The 11,538-nt window shown below is 41.1% G+C and overlaps 2 long non-coding RNA genes across 2 annotated transcripts; both read left to right on the plus strand.

The window, feature by feature from the left end:
• The first annotated feature begins 8,186 nt into the window (after window positions 1-8,186).
• LOC112486276 (uncharacterized) lies at window positions 8,187-9,467 on the plus strand. The gene is made up of 2 exons (XR_003048683.1): window positions 8,187-8,342; window positions 8,619-9,467. It is a non-coding gene; the product is annotated as an uncharacterized LOC112486276 (long non-coding RNA).
• Window positions 9,468-9,780: 313 nt separating this feature from the next.
• Window positions 9,781-11,428, plus strand: LOC112488712 (uncharacterized). Its single transcript, XR_003053087.1, has 2 exons — window positions 9,781-10,097; window positions 11,264-11,428. It is a non-coding gene; the product is annotated as an uncharacterized LOC112488712 (long non-coding RNA).
• Window positions 11,429-11,538: the final 110 nt, after the last annotated feature.

The following is an 11,538-nucleotide window of genomic DNA, read 5'->3' on the forward strand; positions in this document are numbered from 1 at the left end:
TTACAGATTCTACAGTTGTTTATGAGCTTTAATGCTAGAAAATGATATATTTATATTTAACATTAGTCAGTAGGTGTCTGGAGTATACTCTGGAAAGTACAGACAAATCAGTGAAGGAATCAGCTTTGATGCATTGAAAGGAGACTGAAAATGTCTCAGGGTTGAGACACCACGTTGGGTCGCCTGAAGTGTATTAACTGATGAAAAAAAATGAATGATAGAAATATTCTTTTTCAATGATCAATAACTATGATTGTGATACAGTTGTTTACCAGAGTTGACCCAGTGACCTTTTCACCTCTGTGCTCCGAAAAGACAAGGTGAAATTTCACCTGCAAAATTATAGTCATCATTTATTCCTCATGGATAAACACTTTCCTACTTTAAAGAAAATATTTCAGACGGCGATAAACACTTTTCTACTTTAAAGAAAATATTTCAGACGGCGTAATAAGTGACACCGTGTTTATTGTTTCTAATTTTGGCAGAAGAGAACGTCCTCCCTGAAAGCCCAGAGTTATTTAGAGTTTCCTGTAACAAGGAAAACAACTCAGGAGGAAGAGCCAGTGGGAGCGCCGCCTGTGTCGTTGCACAGCGTTAGCTCTGTGTTTCCGTGAGAGGACTGTCACAGGAGAGGAGAGAAGAGAGCTGAAATTAAAACGGCACAATATTAAGGGGGCTGTCACTGTGACCGTCTGTGTGGCACTCTGTGGTTTTTGTTTGCTAAATTAGGCTGAGTTTGCAGCTCAAACTTGTCAAATCAGCAAACATCTGTCTCCCCCCCTGCATGCTATTATATAAACACTTTCACACACACACACACAGACACACAGACACACGCACAACACCAGGGAGTTGATTGGTGGAAGCCTTTGATATATGAAGCAAGGAAAAACACGATCTGGATACTGGCAAAAATGTTTTCCAGGGTTTTTTTTTTTTTTTTTTTTCAGCGTAATGAAAACTTCCTGTACACACGCGCGTGCACAAGGACACGCACACACAGATACACACACAGAGCCCCTTCCTCACTTGCACATCACATCCAAATCACACAGAGCAAACAACATGCTGATGGTGGTTAATGAGGCAGATGCTTTTGAAAAAGAAGGCAGAGGCGCAGAGAGGCTGTGCTTGACTGGGGGCAGTGAAACAGGCAGTTTCCATCAAATAATGAGACACTGACAGCACACTTAGCAGGTTGCCTCTCACACTGATGCGTCACATGCTGCTGTTTCTGACTTGAGAACGTAATTGAAAGACTTCAGTTCCTACAGGAAATTACCCGCTGTGAAAATAGTAAATATTGACTTTGTCAGACTGTGTGCTTCAACTCAGCCTGAAGGAAAGTTTCATGGAGGACAACGTTTTATATCACTCTTCCCTGTGGTCCACAAAAATGTCTCCTACTGACTCTGGGAATCTGGCTAGCACCTGTCACAGCAGGTGTGTCCAAAGTCTGGCCTAGGGGTCCGATGTGGCCCTTAAAGTGGCTTTATGTGACCCCTACTTAACTACTGAAGTTTGAATTCCTCGTTCGAGGTGTGTAGTATTCACTGCTTTGCTCCTTGTTTTTAACCATTCCCTGGTTAAGAATTGTAGTTTACTGCAGTATCGACCGGGTGTCAGGGTTGGGGAAGGAAAGAATTCCTTAGTTTTCCTGGTTTTTATTTTTCTAATTGAAATTGAACTCTGGGCTTCGATGAACTTGCTTCCATATGTGTTGCATATGCGTATGTATTTTACAAATACATACGTTATCTCCAAAGAAATTACTAATTAATCTTAATTAATCAACTAATAAATCACGTGCTCTATCCAATGGCCTTTATTATCTATACAGAAAGTTTGAGATCAGTGTCTTCTTAGCTCATGTTGCGTTGCACTAGTAAGGATATTTGGAGTCAAGAAAAAGTTTGCATTGAAAAAGAACATTTTTGCAAATAGTAACTCCCAGGTCTTGACGTGCAGACAAAGCCTTCCTTATTTGCATTCCGACACATCTACGCCTGTAGCTGCTCCTGATTGTGACAAAAGGATCAATCAGTTAGATAAAAACAGATCCAGTTCAGGGTTGATTCCACACTGACTGATGGTAGACCGCGCCGTGGTAATTTAACGCTAAAAGGCTGTCTTGTTATGTTGAGGAGGGGGAGATGACATCAGATCACTCTGTCTCTGCTCCTCAGTGGGAGGTGATTGTGGGTTTTTGTCCTCAGATAAGGGCGGCTGTAGAGCTGGCTAATCCTGCCTGCTCTTCCATGTGGGAGTGGCAGCGGGGTGTCTTTGCTGCGCGGCCAGCCGTAATCTAATGGCTGTGAGATTGAGCTTTACACACGAGCACGGCCACTCACGCACAATCAAACACACACTCTCAGACGGGGGGGGAGGTGAAGGGGGGGCAGCGGCGGCAGAGCGCACAGCACAGGGTCCAGATTTGTTTCAGGATTAAAGGCGTCACCTCACTCACTGACATAACGCCACAGGCATTCCCACGGTCACCCTGATTTGGAGCTTGTGTTTGTGCGTCTGTGTGTGTGTGTGTGTGTAAGGCTGTTTGAGGATGCATGCTGCTGTTGCTGAGGAATACGTGGACAGAAGAGGAGAGGAAAATTAGAGGAGATAAATCAAAACACACACACACTCTCTCTCTCTGACACATGCACACCACTCTGTCCCAGTGGAGAAGCAGCTGCCCAAGTTGGCAGGCCATGTCCCTCTCATTATGTTGTCCACTCATTCGTGTCCTGTTTCTCTCTCTCTCTCTCTGACTCTCTCCTGCTGTTGCTGCTGGACAGGTAGCATCTGACACACTCTGCCCTGCTATTAATGAGTTATGCTGCAGCCATTATTGTACACTTAGGGATACTGTTCCCCAGTGCCAGTTTTGCATATTACATTCACAAATATCAAATTTTCTCAGTTTTGCAAGCAGAGCAATATCTTTTTAATGTTTCCTTTTTTTTTTTGGTTATTCCTGACTTGTTTTAATTTCCCTCAGGAAGCTTTTCCAGGATACGGCCAATCGGCTCCTGCCTTGGCGTGTGTTATGGTAACTTAAGTTAAGTCCAGGATTGACGTGATTTGCTCCCAGAGGTGACGATGAAGGGATGTGGGTGGGCGTGGCTCGTGGACCTCCCACATCAGATTGATTGTTTACCCAGGGTCTCTCAAAGGGAATACCTCTGTGATTAGCCGTAATCCTACAAGTCCCTGGACAAACAGCAGGAGTACCGTCCCAGCATCAGCAGCATCAGCAGCATCAGCAGCAGGTATTCTAAAGCTGCTCCGAGCTGCTTGTTCTGACATGTTTGTTTAAAATTGAGCCGTTCTTTTACCGAGAATGCAAACGTTTTGGTCGTTTATCATTTCATCCTGGTGCTTAGAAATTAATGTTTAAAGTTTTTTGAGTTTAGTCTCATTACAAAATTATACACTCTCTACGGATAATTTGATGAACAAACTAAACCTCCACTTATATAACATTTAAATCCATTTGGAACAGAGACCCTTCTCATCAGACATTACTGGCACTCCCCACAAAAAGTGTGTGTTGCTGCGTACGTGTGTCAAATCCCAAACGGCTGTTTAATTTTCAAGAAACGTGACGTTTTGCTTAATGATTGGTATTGAGCCGATAAATCATGTGATTTAGTTCACGTCTAAACAGCAAACTAAAGGGGATTAAGAAGCTATCAAGATAAAGAATTCGCCTGATCCGAAATAAAATTTACTTCAGGCGACGTTCAATGATTTCCATCCCACACGACAGCCCGAAGTCAACACAGGAAGTTAAGTCAACACAGGCGTCATAGTCAAACAGTTGTCTTTCATTAAAGTAGCAATAACACACACACACAAAGATGAGGGTTAGAAGGAAGAGTGTGGTGAAATTCATCTACATGCCGGTGTGTCCCTGGCTGACTCACTGACATCACTCTGAGTTTTTGTCAGACCTAAATAAATGTGGAAACAGAGGATGTGTCAAAGAAGCTGTGGGGATGATGCTGTTTGAATGTGTGTCAGTGTTTGAGTGCAGTGTCTAGTATTTTGACTGAGTCATTTCTGTGTTTTCCAGTTTTCGTGAAGTAAAAGTTCAGCATAAGAGGTTAAGGTTAATCTCTAAATAATGCCTTTAAAAAAAACAAAACAATTTTAATACTGCAATATAAAATTGGCCACACGGTAGAGTAGTTTGACCTCAGTTCAATCAGAGCTGGACACAGTTGACGTTTTTGTGGGTGTGTGTACGTGTTTGCGTACACGTTTCTCCAGGTTTTAGGTGTAATTCACATCCTCAAATGCTAATCTTTTAGTCGTTCTTTTGGAAACAGTTTCTCTGTGAACATCGGCTCATGGACCAAGCCACGAAAGCTGCATTCACAGCACCCCCTGCAGGAGGTTTATTTTGAATTGTATTATTTTCTTTTAGGTTAATAAATGTTACACAGAGCATTTACACACATATAACACACACACACACATAGAGTCAGCATTGAGCTCTACCTCATGGAGCTGAAGGATAATTCTCTGTGGGTTTGTCACAGCAGGGAAAAAACCAGAATAATCATTGACGGTGCAGTTTTACAGATGAATAGTGCAGGTTTTGGCAGAGTTCGCCTTTTTACACAAATCATTTTACTTTGTCATGTTGCACATTATTCAGAGAAAAAAAGACAAGTGCCCTTTAAATTTGATTAATAATTTAATTATACATAAATAAGGTTAACCAACAGGATAAAAATGACCATGCAATAGATAAAGGTAACAGTGGATGTTTAGCCACCCTAAACAGAAATAGCTGAAAAAATAGTTCAAGTTAAATGTAGTTAAAGGTCATTGATCTGAGCTACTAAAGGTAGCTAAAAGCAAGCTAAATGATAGCAACAATGGTTGAACCTGTTCAAGTCAGCAAATCATTTAAAATAAGGTAAGTAAATGTCTCACACTGATGGACATAAAATGACAGAGGCACAGTCACAGAGCTCCTTAACAACAGACTAAACATCCAATGGTGAAGGAGACAACGGACCAAAGCAGTTACTGAATGAACAGACAGACAAACACAGGCCAAACTGCTGAACGACGACAGACCTGCTAAATCACAAACATGTGATGGAGCCATTAAGGGACTCATCTACTCCAGCGTTTCATTAACATCAAATGTATGAGGCTGTGATTGTGTTTAAAAGCAGTGGGGGGAGAGGAGCCATTATCAGAGAACACTGTCGACTGTGAGAGCTGCACACAGGAAAAACACCATTACTGCTGTTTGGAGTCAAACTTCATCTACTCTCACCGTGTGTGTGCGCACTTCTGTATTTAGTGCATTCATCCTTGTCATTCAATTTCAATATTTAGCAGAACCTTCGCAGCTCCGCGGGCCTCCAGGTTTGATGAACCTCCGCAAAAGCACCGCGCTGCATTTATTTTTTCATTCCAGCAGAATGATCTAAGGAGAGAAAAGCCCCACGAGCAAGAGAGACAGATTGGAATAAGAGCTGGGTGGAGGCAAAGAGAAAGTTGTGTCCTTCATCAGCCTTCCATTCCTCCGCGTCACCTATTCATTAAGGATGGATGGATGATCAATAGGTGAGAAGCAGGAGAAGGGGATTAGGATTAGAAATCAATGGCTTTGTTTTCTGCAGCCTACCAAAGACAAACACCGCCTTAAGACACTCACAAAGCAGCACACAGACTTTCTCGGCTTTTCATGTGTGCGCGTAGAGGTCGCGACATCAGCTGGGCGGAGATGGACAGTTTGGATCTTCTCATGCCGAGTTGAAAAGAGACGTTTCCATCCATCACACCACACAGAAGCCTGGCTCTGATCCAACTCCACCCATGTCTCCTACTGTACAGATACAACACGTGCTCGTTTTGCTGACTGTGGCCTGGACCGGTGTGGATGTGTAGAACTGTGTTGGTGTGGGAGGTCGGGTGGTGTGTGACAGATCAGAGACGCACTGCTGCTTCTCACTGAGTCTCACTCTAAGACTGTCTGAGAATAGCTGCGGATGACTGATGAGCCGCTAGCATCATAACATCATAACCCGGTGGGCTGTGGAAGGAGTCAGGCAATGCATTGTGGGTAGGTGAGGCTTCACCTCCCACTCAGAGTTTTAACACATGGCCCCTGCTTTGATCGCTCTCTCTCCTTCTCTCTCGCTGCCTCTCTCTGTGCGCGTACACACACTCTGTCACCCTGTTTGTTGTGGCTATCTCCCCTCTTTTTCCTTTTTGGGAACAAAGGAGACATTTGTTTGTGCTTGCAGCAGATGAAAGAACGGCTTTGTGTAGGACCCTTTCACCACAGGTTCAATAAAATAAAAAATAAAAAAAATCATTTTATTTCATCAATATTTTATATTTAATCTAAAAAAATCTGCATTTTTCATGTTTTGTATTTGTATTATATATATATTGTTATAATTAAATACATTTAAAATAAATATAGTAAGGTAGTGTTCAAAGTCACTGGTCTTTGAGAACCTCACCCCCACCCCCCCCCCCCCCCCCCCCTCTCCCCTTTCTCTAAAGGCGGACAGGTGACAGGTGGAGAGAAGCTGCCACAAACAAAGGACTTCATATTCAATAAGTCTTCAATCCATCTGACTAAATTCAACCAGAGCTGCGCCAACATTTTTAAAAAAGTTATTAGCACCACCTTGGCATATGTGAGCATGATAAATGCTTTTCATTTAGAAATTGGCGCAAAACAAATCTTGAGCAACATAAACTCAGAATCCAGAAATATCTTGAGTACAAGACCAACACTGCAGACTTTTATTTCCTTCCTAAATCAGTGGATTAATACACTTCTGGTGTTCCAGTTTCTTTGGCAGGTGGTGTATGTGTGGGATTAATTCAAAGTCAAGCAGCCAGTGTATCTGTGTTGGTGGATAAATGTGTTCTACACAACAAATGAAGGGTGCAGTGATGGTGGTGGGGGGCACTTATAAAAAGACATCAGATATATAACAAGGTTCTTAGAAAAGAGTACAAATCAAGGAGAGGAAGAAACCACAGATTTGATGTGTATCCATCTATCTATCTATCTATCTATCTATCTATCTATCTATCTATCTATCTATCTATCTATCTATCTATCTATCTATCTATCTATCTATCTATCTACCCATTCATCTATCTACTCAACGAGCTCAACTAGTTACAGATTAGCCAGCAGAGTACTGTTACCAGTACCAGTTTTCCAGATTAGATGTTCTCTTATTTGCCTCTTATTTATGTGTGAGAATAAAATCAAGTCTTTGAGCCATACAGCACTGGCTTTTCCCTCTAGAGAATAGAATAGTTTTCAAACAGTTTTGCAATTTGCTTACAATAGTAGGCATGTTGGGAGACCAGCTGTCAACTACAATCTAGTTCCAGTGCTTAGTTGAGGTTTTTCTGCCCATCTTCCTTTCACCCTCATTTCAGGACCCACTCAAGCATCCTCACGCCATTAAATTCCTATTTCTATATTTCACAATAGGGATGTGTTTGGGTTTTATGCGTCTCTGCCTCACAGCTTTTTTATTTCCAAAACAGATTCAGGCTTGTATCCATGTTTTTAGTGGAAGTATAGGTAAGTCATTGAGTAGGTAATATTAATTTATATATTGTGTGTGTGTGTGCTTTTACTTATTAAAGCATTTTTTAAAATAGTGTACTGGACTTCGGTGAGTAACGTACGTGATTCTGCGCCTGCTTGTGCCTTTGTCACAGTTGCCTAGAGACAGACAGCACACACCCGCGCCGTTTAAAAATGTCTACCACACCCGATACTCCACCACGTCCTCAAAGGAAAAAAACGCTTCGAAAAGTGCAGACGTCAGTGGAGATGGTTAAGATGCAAATTGTAAATGCATGCATCAGGAGAGCAACACCGCAGACACATAAGAACACAGTCCTTCACACCGCAGTCATCTATGTTATGACTGACTCTCTGTCTGGTTGTGCTTCTGCCAGAAGAGGTCAGGGATGGACATAAATTGATTATAGATTATATCGATTTGAAATTGTTTTGTATTTAAATTATTTAATTGATTTTTGTAGATTTATATTGAGTCATCAAAGCACGCTCTTTCGCTCTTTGCTCAAAGAAAAAGTTCTAAGAGACTTCCCTAAACCAAAAAGAATGTGAATGTCAGCGTTCAACTGTAGGGGGCGCGCTGACATTGAAACGTTTTTATAACGGAAATAGGAATACGCTGTATGGTCCTTATTTCCGGTTGCGCATCCGGAGGAGGTGTGTGCTAACGAGTGTTAGCCGTTTGTCTTCCAGCGGGCGTTCAAGTCAAAAAGCCAGGTACGGTGGCTACATGTGATTGATTTAAAAGGTGGGTTTTTTAAAACAATTGTCGGTTGTATTTTGTTTGAAATGGGAGGTGTTCGACCGAGACCGTTAGTGCCAATAAGTTAGCATATGTGTCTCGGGAGCTAACTTTAGCTTTTGTCAGAAGTTAAAATGATTCGTAGTTAGTTTTTCGTCCTAAATAATGAACATAGAGTTGTCGTGGTAAATAAGAAATTGGCCTGTGACAGGAGTTTGAGCTGGGCTGATGCACCTTTTTGAAAATATTAAATGAACTTGCAAATATTGCTTTTCTGTACAGATACCCATCCTACTACAGGACCACGGACGGTCCATCACTCAGATCAAGTACAACGGAGAAGGAGACCTTCAGTTTTCCGTCGCTAAAGATCAAGTAAGTGACATGAAATGATTGTGCTTAACAACTGCCACCAATGACTATAGGATAGTAGTTAGTTTGACGTTAAGAATATGGACTGTCTACGTGGAGCTACAAATGGCAACTCGACTCTGCTAGTTTTGACTTGCAATTGTGTTACAAACATAAGGCTATATGCTCTATAGTGTATGATATGAAAATCATATTTGTAATCATGAAAAGGGGACTGAGGCCAGTAGAATTGATTTATTTTCATTCAGATTAAAAGGAAAAGAGTACAACATGGATTTCTTCTCTCATGAGGTTATTGGTGGCGTCAGTAATGTAGAGCAAACCAATAATTTGTGAAGTGAAGCCATGATTGCATTGAAGCCTTTTAATGTTTACCTTCAACAATGTCTCCCTACACAGGTGGCCAAGAGTGTCCAAATGTAGTTTGGACAGTTTTTGATTCCAGCTCATTCTTCCATTCATTGTGCCTCCTCTGCTATAGCTGTTAATGACAACAGCTGTAATGGAGAAGATGGACATGTGAGGTGGAGGCCTAAAGTGTTAGGCTTGTGGACACCGCCAGGTAGAGTGAGGGAGCAACTTTACTTGAAGCAGATCACTTGTTTTACTGAGTACTGTAATTGTAGTGACTATCATTGCTATGCTATTGTTTATTTAACACTTAGCTAATTGCTAAAACACTGCGATATATAGTTATGTATAGTATACTGGTTCTATCAAATGAAAACTTTACACATATTTTTAATTAGACAAATAATACAGTGATCCCTTGCTATAACGCGGTTTACTTTTCACGGTTTCGCTACTTCACGGATTTGCATCGTGCATTGTGTTCTGCATTCTGATTGGCTAAAAAGTCACTCCGCTTCTTCTCTACCTGTGCGCCAATAACGTTGCGGTTTAATATGTACACGTACGTAAAACAGCTTGCCAAATTGACATTACGTACGTGCAAATTCTCTTGCAATTTCGAGTTTATCAAACCCCATAATGTCGACAAAACGCTCTGGACCGGCAAAAGTACCTGCGGTAGGGACCAAAAGGCAGCTTATATGTTATGTTATGTTATGTAAAATAAATATATAATATATAAAATATGCGCAGTGTAAATGGTTGAGTTGTGAAATAATGAAATTAAATAAACATTTAGCTAAATAGGCGGTTCCAGGAGACCTATTATTGTATGAGTGTTTAAATGTATTTTGGACAATTTCCTGTCAAGAGTTTTATGTTTTGGTGTTTAATTTTTGCTCTGTGTCACTTCTTAAATGTCCGGCATTAGAACAAGAGGGTTCGATTTCAGCAGCAACATCGTCATGTTTTCCACAGACGAGCAGATGGGCTGTCAGTGTTTCATGAACTCGTTCGACCTGAGGGATCCACAGATCGGTAGGTAATCGTCACACGCAACGTGAACTAATTAAAACCGTACAAGAGGGGGTGCAGATAGTACACGGCTTCCTGATTACTGCTAAAGAAACAGTTTGAACACAGTATTAGAGAATTGAAATAATGAATCACAGACAGACAGCATCTTTGTAGAGCTTGTGATAATGAGGAACTTTTTTTGTTGTTGTTGTTCCAGAGATCAACTTGGGCCGATCCACTAAGCGGGTTTCCACCCTGATGGCAACCGCAAACCAAGTTTGTAGTTTTTGAAGGTGAATAAAGAGAAGAGTTGTCTATGAAGATATTTATTGATAGTTTGTAATACAAGGATGTGTAAACTGGGGTAAACATTGACTATTTGCTGGTGGTTATAAGAAGATACACCAAAAACCACACCGTAGTAGCTGTGGTTACTTGGACTGTGTCCACTTGTTCATTTATTTACAGAGACATTTTCCTTCAGTCAAGGTGTGTTGTTCAGTCTGTCCACACTACAGACTTTGTAATGTGAGTCCACTGACTTTTGTACTTATACGGAAATAGACTTAAGAATATTTGAAGTACATCTTAGGAGAAATGAGTGGTACAGCTTGAAACCAACTGTCTGTGATGGTTTTGTGTTACTTTTGAATGTTGACAGATTGCAGTCCAATAAAGCTAAGTGACTTGACTGTCTGTGACTTTAAGGCCTTGAAGAGAGGCAGAAGAGAAGACAGTTTGCTTAGTTCAAAGCTGACTGTGTGAGGCTGTTTAAGGCTCTACGTCAGCCGCCCAGATAGAATAGAATAGTCTTTATTGTCACTGTAACACGGGGGTACAACAAAACTGAAATTATTTGTTTTGGAATCCAAGACGTGGACTGATGATGTTGTTGAAATGACTCAGTGCCATGCCTCTGATCATGGATCACGTAAGATGAACTTGTCGCTGTGCAATGTGTATCCTTGTAGGTCAACAGTGACCTGGAACCTTGGATTTGTGTGTGTGTTGCAGGTGGTTATGGCAGGAGGCCAGATGAGTTAAAGTGGTGTTTCCCGAGTATTATTGTGTGGTTGAATTAAGCATCCAGTGACTGTGGTCCCATCATAAGTGTGCAAATGATAGTGTTAGTTCAAAGTGTGAGCTACGAAACTTCAAGTATGACTCTGTCTTTAATGATCCATCAGGTAAACAATAAAAACCTCATACAGTGCCACCAAATACTTCAGAGGAGTCATCACCGTCAAATGGCATCTTATTGCCCTCTAGTGGGCCGATTTGGGAAAACATCAAATTTACACGAAAATGTGAGCAAATTGAAAAAAAAGACAATAAAACAGAATTTAAAAAAACTAATAGTGTTTATTTATTTTGCACAGTGGTCATCTTAAAACACTGTTTCCAGGTTTAAACTTGACTGGTACATTGATGGTTTACACCGACTGTTTACAACAATTAATCA

This window comes from Cynoglossus semilaevis, chromosome 20 (assembly GCF_000523025.1).
Source record: "Cynoglossus semilaevis isolate Cse_v1.0 chromosome 20, Cse_v1.0, whole genome shotgun sequence".
NCBI lineage: Eukaryota > Metazoa > Chordata > Actinopteri > Pleuronectiformes > Cynoglossidae > Cynoglossus > Cynoglossus semilaevis.